This window comes from Aquarana catesbeiana, linkage group LG13 (genome assembly GCF_042186555.1).
Source record: "Aquarana catesbeiana isolate 2022-GZ linkage group LG13, ASM4218655v1, whole genome shotgun sequence".
Taxonomy (NCBI): Eukaryota; Metazoa; Chordata; class Amphibia; order Anura; family Ranidae; genus Aquarana; species Aquarana catesbeiana.
Window position 1 is genome coordinate 1,909,590 of NC_133336.1, and position 20,977 is coordinate 1,930,566.

A 20,977-nucleotide genomic window follows, 5' to 3' on the forward strand; every position below is an offset into this window, starting at 1 on the left:
CCGGCCAATAGGCAACCCTCCCCGCCTGGCCACCCATTAGTTCCCCTCCCCCTTCCCTCCCTGCCCCCCCTATGTGTACTCTTCGGCAGCATAGTCATTCAAAATTGATGCCTATAACTTTAGCCAAGCCATTGTGCTTGACCATCTCCAATTTGACCCATTAGCTGCCGAACAGTATACCAGTCCGGACAGTGTCGGTGTCGTTTTGTATGTGTGTTTGTTATTTATGTTACCTAAGGTATAGCAATACCTTGGCCACTTTATTACTTTATTGTTTTTTTCTTTTGCCATTTTTTTCACACTGTTAGATGTAACCTATGTTTTGCCTCCTTCGCCAATTGTGGATTTTATACCATTTAATAAATTGTATTTTTATGTACATACCTCTGGTCACTCATTGCTAACGTAACTACTGTCCCACTTGATACTCTATATCAAGAACCCCTCCCTACCCTTCCCCAGAACAAGCCCCGAACATAGTATGGTGAGGAACAATGCCTTTTCCAGCATGATGGCCTTGCCATAAGGCAAAAGTGATAACAAAGTGTCTTGGGGAACAAAACCTGGAAATTTTGGGTCCTTGGCCAGGAATCTCTCCAGACCTTAACCCCATTGAGAACTTGTGGTCAATCCTCAAGAGACTGGTGAAAAAAAAACCCAACAAATTCTGACAAACTCCAAGCATTCATTATGCAAGAATAGGAGGGGTAGCCATCAGTCAGGATGTGGCCCATCAGTCAGGATGTGGCCCATCAGTCAGGTTGTGGCTCATCAGTCAGGATGTGGCCAATCAGTCAGGAAGTGGCACATCAGTTAGGGTGTGGCTCATCAGTCAGGATGTGGCTCATCAGTCAGGATGTGGCTCATCAGTCAGGATGTGGCCCATCAGTCAGGATGTGGCTCATCAGACAGGATGTGGCCCATCAGACAGGATGTGGCCCATCAGTCAGGATGTGGCTCATCAGTCAGGATGTGGCCAATCAGTCAGGATGTGGCCAATCAGTCAGGATGTGGCTCATCAGACAGGATGTGGCCCATCAGTCAGGATGTGGCTCATCAGTCAGGATGTGGCCAATCAGTCAGGATGTGGCCCATCAGTCAGGATGTGGCTCATCAGTCAGGATGTGGCCAATCAGTCAGGATGTGGCCAATCAGTCAGGATGTGGCTCATCAGACAGGATGTGGCCCATCAGTCAGGATGTGGCTCATCAGTCAGGATGTGGCCAATCAGTCAGGATGTGGCCCATCAGACAGGATGTGGCTCATCAGTCAGGATGTGGCCAATCAGTCAGGATGTGGCCCATCAGACAGGATGTGGCTCATCAGTCAGGATGTGGCCAATCAGTCAGGATGTAGCCCATCAGACAGGATGTGGCTCATCAGTCAGGATGTGGCCAATCAGACAGGATGTGGCTCATCAGTCAGGATGTGGCCAATCAGTCAGGATGTGGCCAATCAGTCAGGATGTGGCCAATCAGTCAGGATGTGGCCAATCAGTCAGGATGTGGCCAATCAGTCAGGATGTGGCTCATCAGTCAGTTAAGTGATGGCATGCCGGGGGGAATTGCAGAGTTCACCACTGCAAATATTGACTCTTTGCATAAACTTCATGTCATTGTCAATAAAATCCTCTGACACTTATGGAATGCTTGTAATTATGCTTCCGTATCCATAGTAACATCTGACACTTATGATGTCATCATATTTCCGTATCCCATAGTAACATCTGACAACACTGAGGCAGCAGACTTTGTGACAATTCCTATTTGTGTCTTTGGGCTGTGAATATTTTGGAAGACGTTTGCTCAGAACCTTCTATGGGGCTCACAAGATTTTATGTGTGAATAACAGATGGGAAGACCTGGGAGTCCTGGAAGTCTTCATGACATTTCTTCTGGGGTGAGAACGCCGAGTTTCCCTGCGAAGAGACATATATTGTTCTTCTGGGATTCCTCCTGACAAGGACAGAAGATGAATTTAGATATTTGGAATAAGACAACACGACCTTGTTGAGAGATAGAAGGACGTCATGGGGGTCTGGCTGTCTCAGGGTCCACCAGCTGGTCACCTTTTATGGTCTTCTTTCTCCAGACCATTTATAGTGAGATCTCCCATTTATCATCCAATGGCAAAGCGTGACTCGGGATCTCTGATCCGTCCTGGAAACTGGACCACATCACAGCTGCAAAGCAAATAACCAGCAACAGCGCTGCCTGTCTATCCCCCGCGAGGGGCCCCAGCAGGACATGGCTGGGGGGTCAATGGATCCTCCAGGGTCTTTCTGCTCAACAATCAAAGTTGGGCAATGCAGGTGTACAAGGAGAAAGCTATTTCTTCTTTTCATGTTCCTCAGGATTGTATCCAAAGGAACATTCAATTCTGTTATAAAGTGACCTCAAAGGTTGCAAGAGGCGCCTGAAAACCCCACAATGAAATGTTGGGGTTCTTGGTAGCATCAGGCAGTCAGCTCATGGGTTAAATTGTCTGCTGTAATCTACATCACTTGTGGATTAAATTTCTTACAGTTGAATGATTGACCTCAAATCCTTCGGTGATCTTTTGAAATCCCTCCCCAGACTCCTAGACATCCAGAACTTTCTGATTTCCTCTATTGCTCTTGGCATGATGACATCACACACATCAATAGCAAAGAGAGCAGCAGACCTGAGATGTCCGAGGGTTAAATAGGACATTCTCCCATACCTGTGGTTCACACCTATGCGTTTTTAGTGCGTTTCTGTAGAAACACACTACAGTCCATTTAACATGGTTTCCACTGGATCTAAGTCTCATCTGTGCATTTTGAGGCGGTGGGTTTTTTTGGGAGGGGTCAGGGATTTTTTTTCCTGCAACAGATTGTGTTTTGCGTGTAATAGACTTCAATGGACCCATGCCAAAAATGCAAGTGTTGCGTTTTCAATGCGTTTTTTATGTGTGTTTTTTTTTTAGGAATAGGAAATCATGACAGTTCCATTCATGCAGTGCGACTTTGGTGCGACTTTACACTTTCTGGCATTCAAGTCTCAGCAAAGTAGTGCAGGAACCTTTATGTGTCCAAAGTCACATGTTAGGGTTAGAACACTAACTCCAACAATTAACTCTAACCCTAACACTGATGATTACAGCTAACCCTTGTACTAACTCTAATATTTAACTTTAACCCTAACCCTAACTTTAACCCTAACATTTAACTCTAACATTTAACCCTAACCCTAACCTTAACCTTAAGCCTAACATTTAACTATAACCCTAACATGTGACTTTGGACACATAAAGGTTCCTGCAGGACTTCGATGCGACTTGAGTGCCAGAGAGTGTAAAGTCGCATCAAAGTCGCACTTCATAAACAGAATTCTCATACTTTCCTATTAGATTTAAAAAAATGCAAAACATACCAAAAACACATCAACCGCAATCTACAACCCTGGATTCTCGTCCCATGGATAGGAGGTGGTGGTAGATGTTGGGGTGTACTTTCTTTTGTCAGATGACAAATCTGAATCTTTTTTCTTTTCTATGTTGGTTGAATTGGATGGATTTGTGTCTTTTTTTCCAACCAGATTAAATATGTAATTATTATAAGAAAAATTGAGTGAAGTTCTCCAATATTTGAATGAGAAACGTTGGATTTTGATTGAAATAATCCCCGCAGATAAGGGAGATGTACAAATGTCACATTTCTATGGTGTATTCATTTTCCTTATCTAAATGAACAAAGATTCAGATTTGGCACCTGGAAAAAGTAAGTACACCCCAACCTCCACCTGCAATCCATGGGACTAGAATCCAGTGAAGCAGATTAGGTGAGCAGTGTGGGGGGAGGGGGTGCCAACTTACATTATGTATCTGTGCAAGGAATACACTTCTGAGTCCATGAGGTGGAGATGCCCATTAATGATAGTCCTGGGGGTACGGCACCAGAGCCCCCCTCCCCCACTGCTCTCCCATGTGTTCAGAGAGGCACCGGACCTCCTCTGATAATGTCTGCCTCCTTTTTATAAGAACATTCGATCAAAGCATTGATCGACTAGGACCTGCTATTACAGCCACTACTACACTCATTTACCACGGGCATCACATTATTTGGAGCGCCAGAATCGTATTCTTTTTATATGACTAGCAGATTGGGTGGAACTGGTCTTATTGAACCCTCAGACTGTCCCAGTTTGGTCTAATTCTTACCGATTCGCTGGACCTCTGATTCCAATCACATCCGCCGGCTTCTGTGTTCCCCTATGGGCACTGCCTGCTATTCTGTGGATTTACATCCCTTTTCCTTCACTTCCTGACCCTCCCAGGAATAGTGTCCCATCATTGGTGTCAGTGGGGGGAATAGTGCCCCATCATTGGTATCAGTGGGAGGAATAGTGTCCCATCATTGGTGTCAGTGGGGGGAATAGTGCCCCATCATTGGTATCAGTGGGAGGAATAGTGTCCCATCATTGGTATCAGTGGGAGGAATAGTGCCCCATCATTGGTGTCAGTGGAAGGAATAGTGTCCCATCATTGGTATCAGTGGGAGGAATAGTGCCCCATCATTGGTGTCAGTGGGAGGAATAGTGCCCCATCGTTGCTGTCAGTGGGAGGAATAGTGTCCCATCATTGGTATCAGTGGGAGGAATAGTGCCCCATCATTGGTATCAGTGGGAGGAATAGTGCCCCATCATCGGTGTCAGTGGGAGGAATAGTGTCCCATCATTGGTGTCAGTGGGAGGGATAGTGTCCCATCATTGGTGTCAGTGGGAGGAATAGTGTACCATCATTGGTATCAGTGGGAGGGATAGTGTCCCATCATTGGTGTCAGTGGGAGTTATAGTGCCCCATCATTGGTGTCAGTGGGAGGAATAGTGTCCCATCATTGGTGTCAGTGGGAGGGATAGTGTCCCATCATTGGTGTCAGTGGGAGGAATAGTGTACCATCATTGGTATCAGTGGGAGGGATAGTGTCCCATCATTGGTGTCAGTGGGAGTTATAGTGCCCCATCATTGGTGTCAGTGGGGGGAATAGTGCCCCATCATTGGTGTCAGTGGGAGGAATAGTGTCCCATCATTGGTGTCAGTGGGAGTTATAGTGCCCCATCATTGGTGTCAGTGGGAGGAATAGTGTCCCATCATTGGTGTCAGTGGGAGTTATAGTGCCCCATCATTGGTGTCAGTGGGAGTTATAGTGCCCCATCATTGGTGTCAGTGGGAGGAATAGTGCCCCATCATTGGTATCAGTGGGAGGAATAGTGTCCCATCATTGGTGTCAGTGGGAGGAATAGTGCCCCATCATTGGTGTCAGTGGGAGGAATAGTGTCCCATCATTGGTATCAGTGGGAGGAATAGTGCCCCATCATTGGTATCAATGGGAGGAATAGTGTCCCATCATTGGTATCAGTGGGAGGAATAGTGCCCCATCATTGGTATCAGTGGGAGGAATAGTGCCCCATCATTGGTATCAGTGGGAGGAATAGTGTTCCATCATTGGTGTCAGTGGAGGAATAGTGTCCCATCATTGGTATCAGTGGGAGGAATAGTGTCCCATCATTCTTCGCTCCTCCCAAGACCTCCTGCTCTCAAACTCCCTTGTCACCTCATCCCATGCTCACCTTCAGGATTTCTCCAGAGCCTCTCCCATCCTCTGGAATGCTCTACCCCAATCTGTCCGATTTTCTCCTACTTTATCCACTTTCAGACGATCCCTGAAAACTCATCTCTTCAGAGAAGCCTAACAACTGTACAGTTATCTTCTCAATCAGCACATCACCCACAGTTATTACCTCTTGTATCTCTTGACCTTCCCTCTTAGATTGTAAGCTCTAAGGAGCAGGGCCCTCTGATTCCTACTGTATCAAATTGTATTTGTACTGTTTACCCTCAAGTTGTAAAGCAATACGTAAACTGTTGGTGCTATATAAATACTGTATAATAATAATCATTGGTATCAGTGGGAGGAATAGTGCCCCATCATTGGTATCAGTGGGAGGAATAGTGTCCCCATCATTGGTATCAGTGGGAGGAATAGTGTCCCATCATTGGTATCAGTGGGAGGAATAGTGCCCCATCATTGGTGTCAGTGGGAGGAATAGTGTCCCATCACTGGTGTCAGTGGGAGGAATAGTGTCCCATCATTGGTGTCAGTGGGAGGAATAGTGTCCCATCATTGGTGTCAGTGGGAGGAATAGTGTCCCATCATTGGTGTCAGTGGGAGGAATAGTGTCCCATCATTGGTGTCAGTGGGAGGAATAGTGCCCCATCATTGGTATCAGTGGGAGGAATATTGTCCCATCATTGGTATCAGTGGGAGGGATAGTGTCCCATCACTGGTGTCAGTGGGAGGAATAGTGTCCCATCATTGGTGTCAGTGGGAGTTATAGTGCCCCATCATTGGTGTCAGTGGGAGGAATAGTGTCCCATCATTGGTGTCAGTGGGAGGAATAGTGTCCCATCATTGGTGTCAGTGGGAGGAATAGTGCCCCATCATTGGTGTCAGTGGGAGGAATAGTGTCCCATCATTGGTGTCAGTGGGAGGAATAGTGCCCCATCATTGGTGTCAGTGGGAGGAATAGTGCCCCATCATTGGTGTCAGTGGGAGGAATAGTGTCCCATCATTGGTGTCAGTGGGAGGAATAGTGCCCCATCATTGATGTCAGTGGGAGGAATAGTGTCCCATCATTGATGTCAGTGGGAGGAATAGTGTCCCATCATTGGTGTCAGTGGGAGGAATAGTGCCCCATCATTGGTATCAGTGGGAGGAATAGTGTCCCATCATTGGTGTCAGTGGGAGGAATAGTGCCCCATCATTGGTGTCAGTGGGAGGAATAGTGCCCCATCATTGGTATCAGTGGGAGGAATAGTGCCCCATCATTGGTGTCAGTGGGAGGAATAGTGCCCCATCATTGGTATCAGTGGGAGGAATAGTTGGTGTCAGTGGGAGGAATAGTGCCCCATCATTGGTATCAGTGGGAGGAATAGTTGGTATCAGTGGGAGGAATAGTGCCCCATCATTGGTATCAGTGGGAGGAATAGTGTCCCATCATTGGTGTCAGTGGGAGGAATAGTGTCCCATCATTGGTATCAGTGGGAGGAATAGTGCCCCATCACTGGTATCAGTGGGAGGAATAGTGTCCCATCATTGGTATCAGTGGGAGGAATAGTGCCCCATCATTGGTGTCAGTGGGAGGAATAGTGCCCCATCATTGGTATCAGTGGGAGGAATAGTGTCCCATCATTGGTGTCAGTGGGAGGAATAGTGTCCCATCATTGGTATCAGTGGGAGGAATAGTGCCCCATCACTGGTATCAGTGGGAGGAATAGTGTCCCATCATTGGTATCAGTGGGAGGAATAGTGCCCCATCATTGGTATCAGTGGGAGGAATAGTGTCCCATCACTGGTATCAGTGGGAGGAATAGTGTCCCATCACTGGTATCAGTGGGAGGAATAGTGTCCCATCATTGGTATCAGTGGGGGGAATAGTGTCCCATCACTGGTATCAGTGGGAGGAATAGTGTCCCATCATTGGTATCAGTGGGAGGAATAGTGTCCCATCATTGGTATCAGTGGGAGGAATAGTGTCCCATCATTGGTATCAGTGGGAGGAATAGTGTCCCATCATTGGTATCAGTGGGAGGAATAGTGTCCCATCACTGGTATCAGTGGGAGGAATAGTGTCCCATCATTGGTATCAGTGGGAGGAATAGTGTCCCATCATTGGTATCAGTGGGAGGAATAGTGTCCCATCATTGGTATCAGTGGGAGGAATAGTGTCCCATCATTGGTGTCAGTGGGGGGGAATAGTGCCCCATCATTGGTATCAGTGGGAGGAATAGTGCCCCATCATTGGTGTCAGTGGGAGGAATAGTGTCCCATCATTGGTGTCAGTGGGAGGAATAGTGCCCCATCATTGGTATCAGTGGGAGGAATAGTGCCCCATCATTGGTGTCAGTGGGAGGAATAGTGTCCCATCATTGGTGTCAGTGGGAGGAATAGTGCCCCATCATTGGTGTCAGTGGGAGGAATAGTGTCCCATCATTGGTGTCAGTGGGAGGAATAGTGCCTGAAGGGCTGGATAAAGGCAAGCAAAGGGCCACATTTGGCCCTGGGGCCGCAGTTTGGAGACCCCTGATCTACATGAAATCTCTGGGTGGGGATGAACAGTTTTTACTTTTCACAATTGTTACAATTTCAGCAAAATAAAAACTCACTTCCATTATCTGAAATTTGCATGAAACAAAGTTCTCCTCTTTTTGATTCATCTGGATGTGTTTTTCGGATGGTGACTTTTGGGGTCATTTCATTGATTGTATTCGGTTGGTATTGTGTATTTGATCATTTATCTGCCTATTGTCAATTTTGTTATTTTTTTATTTGCCTGTTTTTACTTTCTTCTATGACGAGGATAACGAGGAAGGAGATGTTTTTGGCACAGGGACGGGTCCAGGGTAGTTGAAGGGACATTCCGGAACCCTCGGGACCCATTTAAAGCCTCTTAGAAAGCAACAAAAACCACCTATATTTCTCTCCGACTCCAATACATAATGAAGAGTTTTGGGGGAAAAGAGCTGTGAGTTTTTCTCATCCCTGATGGTGAGGAGCTGTCCCGGCACAGAAGATCACAGGAGGCCATATTTGGCTTCTTAGCTGCACAGGAAGTCATTACATCGATGTTTTCATGTCTCTCTGCCAAATAAACCACAAAGTATGTTATAAATATCATCTGAGCAAAATCTACATTTCACTCTCAGTACATTTCCCGCACTTGTTCTGTCTCCGACACCGACTGAATCTTCAATCTTCAATGGGGGGTGAAAAGTAAAATAAGTCAAAGTTCCCGGGTGACAAGTATCTGATCTGGACGCTTTAGAATAGGATGACCTCACCTGGTGGGGCCGCCCTCCGACCTCACCCGTCTGGATGGACATCTTTACAATGACAAGTGACCGGCCTTTGCATTCCAGGCAGTGCTGGGATAAGGTAACCTAGAGCCGGGGGGGGGGGGGGGGGTACATCCCAACTCACCCCCCCCCCCCCAAGATGTATGAGATTTTTGTGTTAGCAAAAATCCCCCCACAAAAATACTGAGCACAAATCTCAGTATAGTAGGAGGAATAGTGCCCCATCATTGGTATCAGTGGGAGGAATAGTGCCCCATTATTGGTATCAGTGGGAGGAATAGTGTCCCATCATTGGTGTCAGTGGGAGGAATAGTGTCCCATCATTGGTATCAGTGGGAGGAATAGTGCCCCATCATTGGTGTCAGTGGGAGGAATAGTGTCCCATCATTGGTATCAGTGGGAGGAATAGTGTCCCATCATTGGTATCAGTGGGAGGAATAGTGCCCCATCATTGGTATCAGTGGGAGGAATAGTGCCCCATCATTGGTATCAGTGGGAGGAATATTGCCCCATCATTGGTGTCAGTGAGAGGAATAGTGCCCCATCATTGGTATCAGTGGAAGGAATAGTGCCCCATCATTGGTGTCAGTGGGAGGATTGGTGCCAGTGGGAGGAATTGCATTGGAGCCTTCCCAGTAAGTCTAGGCCAACCTCCTTCCAAATGGAATATTATAACCTACTCAGGAAGTCTGGGCCAACCTTCATCCAATCAGAGCATTGGAGCCTTCCCAGTAAGTTTTTAGGCCAACCTCGTCCAACTGGAGTATTAGAACCTACCCAGGAAGTCTGGGTCAGCCTTCTCCAATCAGAGCATTAGAACTTTCCCAGTAAGTCTAGGCCAACCTTCATTCAATCAGAGAATTAGAACCTACCCAGGAGGTCTGGACCGACCTTTATCCAACCAGAGCATTAAAATCTTCCTAGTAGGTCTAGGCCAACCTTTGTTCAAACTTAGCATTAGAATATTTCCAGGAGATCTAGGTCAACCTTCATCAAATCAGAGCATTAAAACAATCCCAGGAGGTTTAGGCCAACCTTCAACAAATTAGAGCATTATAACCTTCCCAGGAGGTCTAGTCAACCTTCATCCAATCTGAGTATAGAATATGACCAACCAGCAGTAGTATATCAAAGAATGAATGGGTATCTAAACCCAAAAACAAAAGTAGTTTATTGCAGTTTCCAGTCCTTAAGGTGGGTGATGTGGGTGAGGTGTGGAGGTTGAATTTTCAACAAGTACCCAAAATACCTGTTGATCCTTTCAGAAATGCAGTGTCATTCCCCCTTCCTGTGGGCTGGAAAGAAAGCAAAAACACCCTTATCTTTCTTTTGCAAACTACCAATCCCATCAGTCCTTGTAATGGAGATGAAAACAGGCAGGCATGTTGGGAGTCCAGCCATGGCTGCCACCATAGACTCGGTGGAGAAATGAGTGTAGACATGAATGGACAGGAAGCGTGTTATTTTCAGGGTTACCTGGTAAAAAGAAAAACAGTCTGAAAAAAAGAAAAGAAACGGAATGCAGCCACCACATCTCAGGGTGAGTAAATTGCAATATTTATATGATTTTTGGGGGGGTTTTGGTCTAGACCATCTTGTAGCCAATCAGCGTCAGCACATTCACAGGACTTGGTAATGCACAATAACATGAAATGTTGTCAATTCCAACACCAACAACCACCAACCAGCTTGCCATACAAATGTCTTCCAACTGGACTGAACTGGAGATGCGTCCCGATAATCCTCTGCAGCGTGGACACGTTCATGCATATGTTCAGTAGGCTCTCATTGTAATGAGTTACAAGGCCGGTGTTACATAATGGATCTGGCTGCCTTGGCTGCTGGAATAAGAACTCCTGTAACTCTAGAAAGCTGCTGAGCTTTGAAATTGGAGTGCAAGATGAAGAGAACGAGCGCCTGATACCAGACTGAAGCTTGGCCATATTTGTGTACTGCGATAATTACAACCACAGTCTGTCTGGTGAGGAAGACTTTTCTATGTATAGAATCGCCGCTGCTTAGGCAGCTCCTCAGAGCTTTCAAAATTCCTAGAAAGCCAAAAGCCGCAGAGCATGTCTAGAAAGAGCTTAAAAAAAAAAAAAAATAGAGGCCTGACTGTAAGACAGATGAAAACATACAGAGCCGTCCTGGGAGGACTTGCAGATCCTCTTTGACTTAATACAGACTGGGAGGTTAAAAAAAAAAAAAAAAAAAAAAAACCTATTCTGAAGCCTGAGCAGGTGATGGTCCTCAGAAGAACGGAGAAAAGGAAGAAAAAGCCCAGAGGGAGAGATTCTCCTGAGTGCAGTAATGTTGTAGAGTCTGAAGGTGCTTCTGGAGTCCAAGCTTGGAGTATTATCATCGCCAGGGCTTTTTCTCTTAGAGAACAGGTGTAGGTACTCCCCTCTTCTGAGTCACCCCTTGCCTCTGCCCCGTACCAACGTCTGAGCACCATCCTTTGGATTCACCTCTTACTCACCTCCCTTTACCCCTTTTAGAGAATACAGAACCAAGTATAATTGTGTGGTGCTAAGTAATTTGTATAGTCATCAACAGTATAATCCCCCAGAACAAACCCCCCCATGGTCCCACCAGCAATGATAGATCTGACCCAGCATCAATAAACCTTCCAGCAGCCAGAAACAATAGCCCGCAGACCCCCACAGCAATAGATCCCCCAGCAACAAGAGATTCCTCAGCAGCCATCAACAATAGACCCTTCAGTACCCCTTGTCATTACAGACATTCAGTGCTGGAGGTGGTGGAACTGTGTTCCCCCACGTTCCCACTGAAAAAAGCCATTATCATCGCACCAAACACCTTACGTACCCTTTACTTTTTCTGTTCTTTTTTCTTCTTCCTCGACTACACCCCCCAGACTGGTTATCTGGAGCCTGGAACTTCTTCTATTTAAAGGTTATCTAAAGGTTTGTTTTTAAAAAACAAAAACTAACATGTTATACTTACCTCCTCTGTGCAGTTGGTTTTGCACAGAGTGGCCCCCCGATCCTCCTCTTCTGGAGTCCCTCAGTGGCGCTTCTGGCTCCTCCTCTTCTCGAGTTCCCTGTTGGAGAGTTGCTCTTCCTCGGAGCACTCGTACGGGTGCGCTCCCATGTCCTGCTGCTGCGTCTATTGACACAGCCCTGCCCCCCGCCTCCCGCGTCATTGGATTTGATTGACAACGCAACTGGAAGGAAGGGCATATGGGCAAAACCTCTCTCTCCGTGTAGTGGGGTCATGTTCAGTGCTCTTGGGGGGTGTTTTTGGATGATCCTGAAGAGCAGTTAGATTCTGATATGAAGACAAACTGTCATTGAGACAAAAAGCCCCAAAATCTGAGACAATAAGCCCCAAAATCTAGGAAGGAGACACCCATAAAGGAAGAATATGCCTGAGGGGAACATGTGCATTAAGAACTTTTTTTGGTAAAGGAATGTACATATAACACCGTTAATGTGTTTTGTGGAACTATACTGACCACTTCCTGAGGAGGGTGTACTGGGACAGCTGAAGAATTGTGAGCTCCTCTGGTTACTGACCAAGTTACCAAGATAAGTACCAAGAGGAGCACAAAACTGTGCAGCTTCAAAAGTGTCCCACTACACTCTCCTGAGGCAGCGCTAGTTATCTGCATGTTCCTTGACCAAAAAAAGGTCTTTCCTTGATGGTTATAGGTCTACAAGGTAAATGCCAAGAGCACCAGAGGAGCATAAAACCCTTTGACTTCAAAAGTGCCCCAGTACATCTTTCCAAGGCAGTGGTCAGTGAATTTCCATGAAATGTGTAGAGGATGTTATATGTATTTTCCTTCACCAAAAAAAAGGTTGTTCCTTGATGGTTACTGTACTACCAAGGTAAGTACCAAGAGCACCAGAGGAGTACAAACCGCTGTGGATTCAAAAGTGTCCCACTACACTCTCCTGAGGAAGTGGTCAGTGTAGTTATCTGTGTGTTCCTTGAACAGTAAAGATATTTCCTTGATGGTTTCTGGTCTGCCCACCAAGGTAAGTACCAAGAGCACCAGAAGAGTACAAAGTGCTGCAGCTTCAAATGTGTCCCAGAACACCTTCCCGAAGATGTGGTCAGTGTAGTTACACAAAATGCATAGACAGTGTTATATGTATGTTCCTTGACCAAAAAATGGTCTTTGCTTGATGGCTACTGTTCTACTTACCAAGGTAAACTAAATGCCAAGAGCACCAGAGGAGCATGAAACCCTTTGGCTTCAAAAGTGCCCCAGTACACCTTTGCAAGTCAGTGGTCAGTGTAATTCTACAGAATACGTAGACAGTGTTATCTGTATGTTCCTTGACCAAAAAAAAAAGGACTTTCCTGGATGGTTACTGGTCTGCTCACCAAGGTAAGTACCAAGAGCACCAGAGGAGTACAAAATGCTGCAGCTTCAAAGGTGTCCCGGTACACCTTCCCGAGGAAGTGGTAAGTGTGAAATGCATAGACAGTGTTATATGTATGTTTCTTGACAAAAAAAAAAGGTCTTTGCTTGATGGTTACTGGTCTGCTTAGCTAGGTAAATGCCAAGAGCACCAGAGGAGCACAAAAACCTTTGGCTTTAAAAGTACCCCAGTACACATTTCCAAGGCAGTGGTCAGTGAAGTTCCACCAAATGTATAGACAGTGTTATCTGTATGTTCCTTGACCAAAGAAAGGTCTTTCCTTGATGGTAACAGGTCTACTCACCAAGGTAAGTACCAAAAGCACCAGAGGAGTACAAAACTCCACTGATTCAGAAGTGTCCCAGTACACCTTCCTGAGGAAGTGGTCAATGCTGTTCAGTGATTTATTTAAAATGGTTGTAGATTTTTGAAAAGGAATATGAAGAGGTTTCTGTTTCCCTTGCGCAGTATCGCGTTGTTCTCAGAGAATTCTTATTTTCATGTCTACAAGAAACGTTCTCCAAGTCTTCTTCTTCTGGCCGCGGCTGAGCCGGGTCTAAATCAGGACAAATTGTTTTTCTTCTTCAGGTTGGCTGGTCTGAGCTGCAGCCATCCAGGAGTCGGGTTTGTGATTTTTGGGCTTCGCACTTCAGATTCTCTTAAAGTTGGTCGGAGATACTGAAATGGTTGGAGGACCAGAAAGGAAAATTCCAGACAAAACACGGAGTTCAGGAATAAATATATTTATTGTATATTTCTGGTCTTCGTTGGGCTCTGTTGGGAACAAAGTAAAACCTGGGATTGGCAAAGGAGGAAAAAATGTTGTTTATAGGCAAACCAGCTACTGCACAACATGCCATTCAAACCAGTATTTGCCCCTCCCCCACCACTAGAAATAATATAGTGTATACAATTGCTACACAAACCATGAATTCATTGAAAGTTATTTTAAATAACTTTTCCTTTTCACCCTGCAGTGCTGTAATTTTCTGTACAATTCAACACAATATGGCAACCAGGAGGGGTTCTGTATATAGTTGGTGTAAAGACAACCCCCAGAAATGTCATTTCCTGCTTGTGTGATTGGCTTGCTGATTTTCCCAGTAAGATACAAGTCAGATTTTAGGCATCTCCTGCGAAAGGAATTTCAGTTCTGGTGAGATATTCCCCCAAGGGTTAAATACTTCTAAAGGGATGCAGACCCTGCAGCTTTCCTCATAAAAACACTCAGAGTGCACCAGGTGATTATAATGAACCCAGGGCCATTTTTAACGTGGGGCAAAAGGGGCTGCTGCCCAGGGCCCAGTCATTGTTGAAGGGCCCAAAGCAGCTGCCCCTTGAGCCACTTGTCAAGGGGAGGCCTGGAATGGCCAGTGGGCTCAGCATACCCAATGCAGCGGCACCTCCCAGAGCCTGGATTTTTCCAACATCCTCTCCACCCCCAACCAGGGACTACTACCTGTCCACCTCTCCACCCCCAGCTCTGACAGTGGGCCTGAGGGAAGGCAGAGCGGGAAGCGTAGGCAGCCAGGGACTGCTACCCGCACTCCTCTCCACCCCCCGATCAGACAGCGGGCCCCGAGGACCGGCGGGAGGAGCAGAGCACCTCAGCTAGAAAGGGAATGGGCCCCGCCCGCTGCTGGCCAGCATGAACGTCCTATGGAAGGTACTGGAAATCACACACATCTACCCACAGAAAGGGGGTGCACAGGAGGGACTGCAGACAGGGGGTCTTTCTCCCACCCCTATCTCTCTGACCCCCCTCACCCCCCCTCTCACCCCCCTTCTGACCTGTCTCTCACCACCCTCACTCTGACCCCTCTTTTTCTCTCACCCCCTCTCTCTCTTTCACCCCCCTCTCTCTCTCTCTCTCTCTCACCCCCTCCTCTGGTGCCCAGTGTACAGTATGTACCTTATATGATCCCTATTTTTTAACTCCCTCTTCAGCCAGTATAACGGTCCAACCCTTCAAAAATTCAGAAAACAGCATCACAGGCTGTACTGCATCATATTGCTTGCAATGGCAAGAGCTCATTGGACATCACTGGATACAGGACCATGATGACCAATGAGAATTTCTGCTTTATGCATCCCAGAAAAAAAAGCCTTAAAAGGATGCTCATTGGTGAGTGCAGTCATGTGGTTAGCAGAGGTCTTCTACAACCCAGGGCAAACATGCCAAATTGCCCCCCCCCAAGATGTATGAGCAATTATATGTTAGTTTAAAATCCCCACCCCCAAAAACAAATCGAGCACTAATCTGCATGCTCACCTCCTAAGCATAAATCCCCCCTCCCCCCAATACAAATCTGTTCCCCTGCTAAAATCCCCCCTGCCAGCACAAACCTTTGCCCCCATCCCCCCAGTTCAGACCCTCTCTCGCCCCATATGCCCTAGTACAAATCCCGACCCCCCCAAAAAAATTTCCCCTCTTAGTAAAAAAAACCTCTCCTCCCCCACTCCAAATCCCCCCCTTTCCAGCACATAGTCCCCTCCCCCAATCCCCAAACCTAGCACAATCCTCTTACTCCATCTACCCTCTTAACACAAGTCCTCTCCCCCCCAATCTCCTTGTGGTGCCCCTCCCCCACCTCACATGATACCACAGTGCCCAGGACAGCCGCCCCTCCTGCCCACCCCTTGTCCCAGCCCTGGTGGTCAGCACTGACCAATTAGCGAATCAGGAAGGCTGGCGACTCGGACGTACTTGAATAAAAGTACTTTATTTGTTGCATGGATACATGGGTACGAGCTATGAACTGACGCGTTTCGGCTATGAAGCCTTCATCAAAGCATATATATTTGATTTAAAAGCTGATATTAGCGTTCGCCATTGCTAGCATAATGCTGTTGCTCAGCACCCCCCGGCACTGTGTACAGATGTTTTAATGGGTGAACATAGAAGGTACATGCACCAGGGACCAGGGGTGGGGGTGGGGGTAGTTCACCTATTTAAAATTTTGGTGAAAAGGCAGACTAACGCTTTAAGGTGACTTCCTGTTCAGGTGATGGGTGTCACAGAACAAGAAAAACACAGAAATATACCTAATGGGGGAAAGACTACAAAACTATACTCAAAAGAAAAAGGATTCACTGGAGAAGCTCTAATACTAAATAAATATAGCATAACATAACATAACATAACATAACATAATATAACATAACATAACATAACATAACATATATACAAACCTTTTTTTCCCAAAGGTCTTCTGGCTGGTTCAGTGAGGTTGTGGGTCTTGCCTCTTCTCCAGCGGTGGGCGGACCTTATTGACACACTAAGTGACTTGTAGACACCATTCAGTGCATTATTCTAAGTCCAGGCCAGTGTGATGACACCTCCCCCCCAGTGGGCGGAGTCATGACACTCAGCACTCAGAGGAAGTGTGTTATATGACTCTGACCGTCATTCATCTTGAAAAACTGATGACATCTAGTGGCGGAAAAAGTTACTGCTTTTTCTTTTTTAACATTTATTCAGAATTGAGATTTAGAATACTTTATTAATCCCAAAGGGAAATTATTTACTACTCTATTCATTTTTTATTTTTTCCTGACTTTCTCCTTTAAGTTTGAAGTCCCTATATCCTTGATGAGCAACTGAAGCGAGGACTGGGCGAAAACATTGGGCGTGCGGAATTATCGCCAGCCTGTTGCTGTTTATTGAACGGGTGCGACAGCGCAGTCACGAGTGATCCCCACCCAGCCACTTCAGCTGGCTTTCATTAGAAGACGGTATAAATGGAGTCCACATTGGAGTACAAAGTTTTCCTGGGAAGCCTCGGGAGACCGTTCACTTTTATGTGTGTCCTCAAACCTCCTACTTCCCGAGATCGTTTTCCTCCTCGCCCTCGTCGTTTCCCGTCGTGCTCGTCCTGGTACAACGCTCCGAGGAATAGATCGATTTTTCAGGGATATATATCTGTCAGAGGCAGATAATTCGGTTCATGTTTCTGTCAGTAGCAGAGAAATGATTTGTCTTTTGCAAGGCGGGAAACATCAGCGCTGAGTTATAAAAGCCGGAGGAAGGGAAGTGTGCGGCGCCCTCATTCCACCCAAATCCGGGCGCCCATTATGTGTATTCCATAGATAAAGGCAGGAGATCAACATCCTGCATTATTATGATTATAATTATTATTATTATACACGATTAATATAGCGCCAGCAGTTTACACAGCGCTTTACAATGTAGAGGGGGGACAGCACAATTACAGTTCAATACAGAAGGGACAGGAAGGCCCGGCTCGTAGAGCTTACAATCTAAAGGATTAGAACTTCCCAACCATTCCAACGCGGAGGAACCCTTAAAATAACGTTCAATATCTTCAGCTCACGGGGACCTTGGGGGGGGGGGCAGGAAGGTGATATGTAGGAATAAATCAAAGAAAGTGACATACTTATATAGTATCTGACACCCGGGACCGTCCTACGCAACACAAATATTTTCACTAATAACAATTACATTAAAAATAATATCAAGAGGAAGAAGAAGAGGAAGAATGATCATAGAAGAAACACAGACAGTGGAAATTGTAGTATTCCCTCCCATTGGTGGTCAGTGGGAGATGGACCCGCCTACATTGGTGGTCAGTGAGAATAGAACCCTGTTACAGTGGTCATTAGTGGAGAAGGACCCTCTTATATTGGAGTTCAGTGGGAAGAATGTTCCTTACATTGGTGATCAGTGAGAAGAATGTTCCTTACATTGGTGATCAGTGGGAAGAATGTTCCTTACATTGGTGATCAATGAGAAGAATGTTCCTTACATTGGTGATCAGTGAGAAAAATGTTCCTTACATTGGTGATCAGTGAGAAGAATGTTCCTTACATTGGTGATCACTGGGAAGAATGTTCCTTACATTGGTGATCAGTGAGAAGAATGTTCCTTACATTGGAGATCAGTGAGAAGAATGTTCCTTACATTGGTGATCAGTGAGAAAAATGTTCCTTACATTGGTGATCAGTGGGAAGAATGTTCCTTACATTGGTGATCAGTGAGAAAAATGTTCCTTACATTGGTGATCAGTGAGAAGAATGTTCCTTACATTGGAGATCAGTGAGAAGAATGTTCCTTACATTGGAGATCAGTGAGAAGAATGTTCCTTACATTGGTGATCAGTGAGAAGAATGTTCCTTACATTGGTGATCAGTGGGAAGAATGTTCCTTACATTGGTGATCAGTGAGAAGAATGTCCCTTACATTGGTGATCAGTGAGAAGAATGCTCCTTACATTGGTGATCAGTGAGAAGAATGTTCCTTACATTGGTGATCAGTGAGAAGAATGTTCCTTACATTGGTGATCAGTGGGAAGAATGTTCCTTACATTGGTGATCAGTGAGAAGAATGTTCCTTACATTGGTGATCAGTGAGAAGAATGCTCCTTACATTGGTGATCAGTGAGAAGAATGTTCCTTACATTGGTGATCAGTGAGAAGAATGTTCCTTACATTGGTGATCAGTGGGAAGAATGCTCCTTAAATTGGTGATCAGTGAGAAGAATGTTCCTTACATTGGAGATCAGTGAGAAGAATGCTCCTTACATTGGTGATCAGTGAGAAGAATGTTCCTTACATTGGTGATCAGTGAGAAGAATGTTCCTTACATTGGTGATCAGTGGGAAGAATGTTCCTTACATTGGTGATCAGTGGGAAGAATGCTCCTTAAATTGGTGATCAGTGAGAAGAATGTTCCTTACATTGGAGATCAGTGAGAAGAATGCTCCTTACATTGGTGATCAGTGAGAAGAATGTTCCTTACATTGGTGATCAGTGAGAAGAATGTTCCTTACATTGGAGATCAGTGAGAAGAATGTCCCTTACATTGGTGATCAGTGAGAAGAATGTTCCTTACATTGGTGATCAGTGAGAAGAATGTTCCTTACATTGGTGATCAGTGGGAAGAATGTTCCTTACATTGGTGATCAGTGAGAAGAATGTTCCTTACATTGGTGATCAGTGAGAAGAATGTTCCTTACATTGGTGATCAGTGGGAAGAATGTTCCTTACATTGGTGATCAGTGGGAAGAATGCTCCTTACATTGGTGATCAGTGAGAAGAATGTTCCTTACATTGGTGATCAGTGAGAAGAATGTTCCTTACATTGGTGATCAGTGGGAAGAATGCTCCTTACATTGGTGATCAGTGAGAAGAATGTTCCTTACATTGGTGATCAGTGAGAAGAATGTTCCTTACATTGGTGATCAGTGAGAAGAATGTTCCTTACATTGGTGATCAGTGAGAAGAATGTTCCTTACATTGGTGATCAGTGAGAAGAATGTCCCTTACATTGGAGATCAGTGAGAAGAATGTTCCTTACATTGGTGATCAGTGAGAAGAATGCTCCTTACATTGGTGATCAGTGAGAAGAATGTTCCTTACATTGGTGATCAGTGAGAAGAATGTTCCTTACATTGGTGATCAGTGGGAAGAATGTTCCTTACATTGGTGATCAGTGGGAAGAATGCTCCTTACATTGGTGATCAGTGAGAAGAATGTCCCTTACATTGGAGATCAGTGAGAAGAATGTTCCTTACATTGGTGATCAGTGAGAAGAATGTTCCTTACATTGGTGATCAGTGAGAAGAATGTCCCTTACATTGGAGATCAGTGAGAAGAATGTCCCTTACATTGGTGGTCAGTGAGAAGAATATTCCTTACATTGGTGATCAGTGAGAAGAATGTTCCTTACATTACAGTTCAATACAGAAGGGACAGGAGGGCCCGGCTCGTAGAGCTTACAATCTAAAGGATTAGAACTTCCCAACCATTCCAACGCGGAGGAACCCTTAAAATAACGTTCAATATCTTCAGCTCACGGGGACCTTGGGGGGGGGGGGGGGGGGCAGGAAGGTGATATATAGGAATAAATAAAAGAAAGTGACATACTTATAGTATCTGACACCCGGGACCGTCCTACGCAACACAAATATTTTCACTAATAACAATTACATTAAAAATAATATCAAGAGGAAGAAGAAGAGGAAGAATGATCATAGAAGAAACACAGACAGTGGAAATTGTAGTATTCCCTCCCATTGGTGGTCAGTGGGAGATGGACCCGCCTACATTGGTGGTCAGTGAGAATAGAACCCTGTTACAGTGGTCATTAGTGGAGAAGGACCCTCTTATATTGGAGTTCAGTGGGAAGAATGTTCCTTACATTGGTGATCAGTGAGAAGAATGTTCCTTACATTGGTGATCAGTGAGAAGAATGTTCCTTACATTGGTGATCAGTGAGAAGAATGTTCCTTACATTGGTGATCAGTGAGAAAAATGTTCCTTACATTGGTGATCAGCGAGAAGAATGTTCCTTACATTGGTGATCAGTGAGAAGAATGTTCCTTACAGTGATCAGTGAGAAGAATGTTCCTTACATTGGTGATCAGTGAGAAGAATGTTCCTTACATTGGTGATCAGTGAGAAGAATGTTCCTTACATTGGTGATCAGTGGGAAGAATGCTCCTTACATTGGTGATCAGTGAGAAGAATGTTCCTTACATTGGAGATCAGTGAGAAGAATGCTCCTTACATTGGTGATCAGTGAGAAGAATGTTCCTTACATTGGTGATCAGTGAGAAGAATGTTCCTTACATTGGTGATCAGTGGGAAGAATGTTCCTTACATTGGTGATCAGTGAGAAGAATGTTCCTTACATTGGTGATCAGTGAGAAGAATGTTCCTTACATTGGTGATCAGTGGGAAGAATG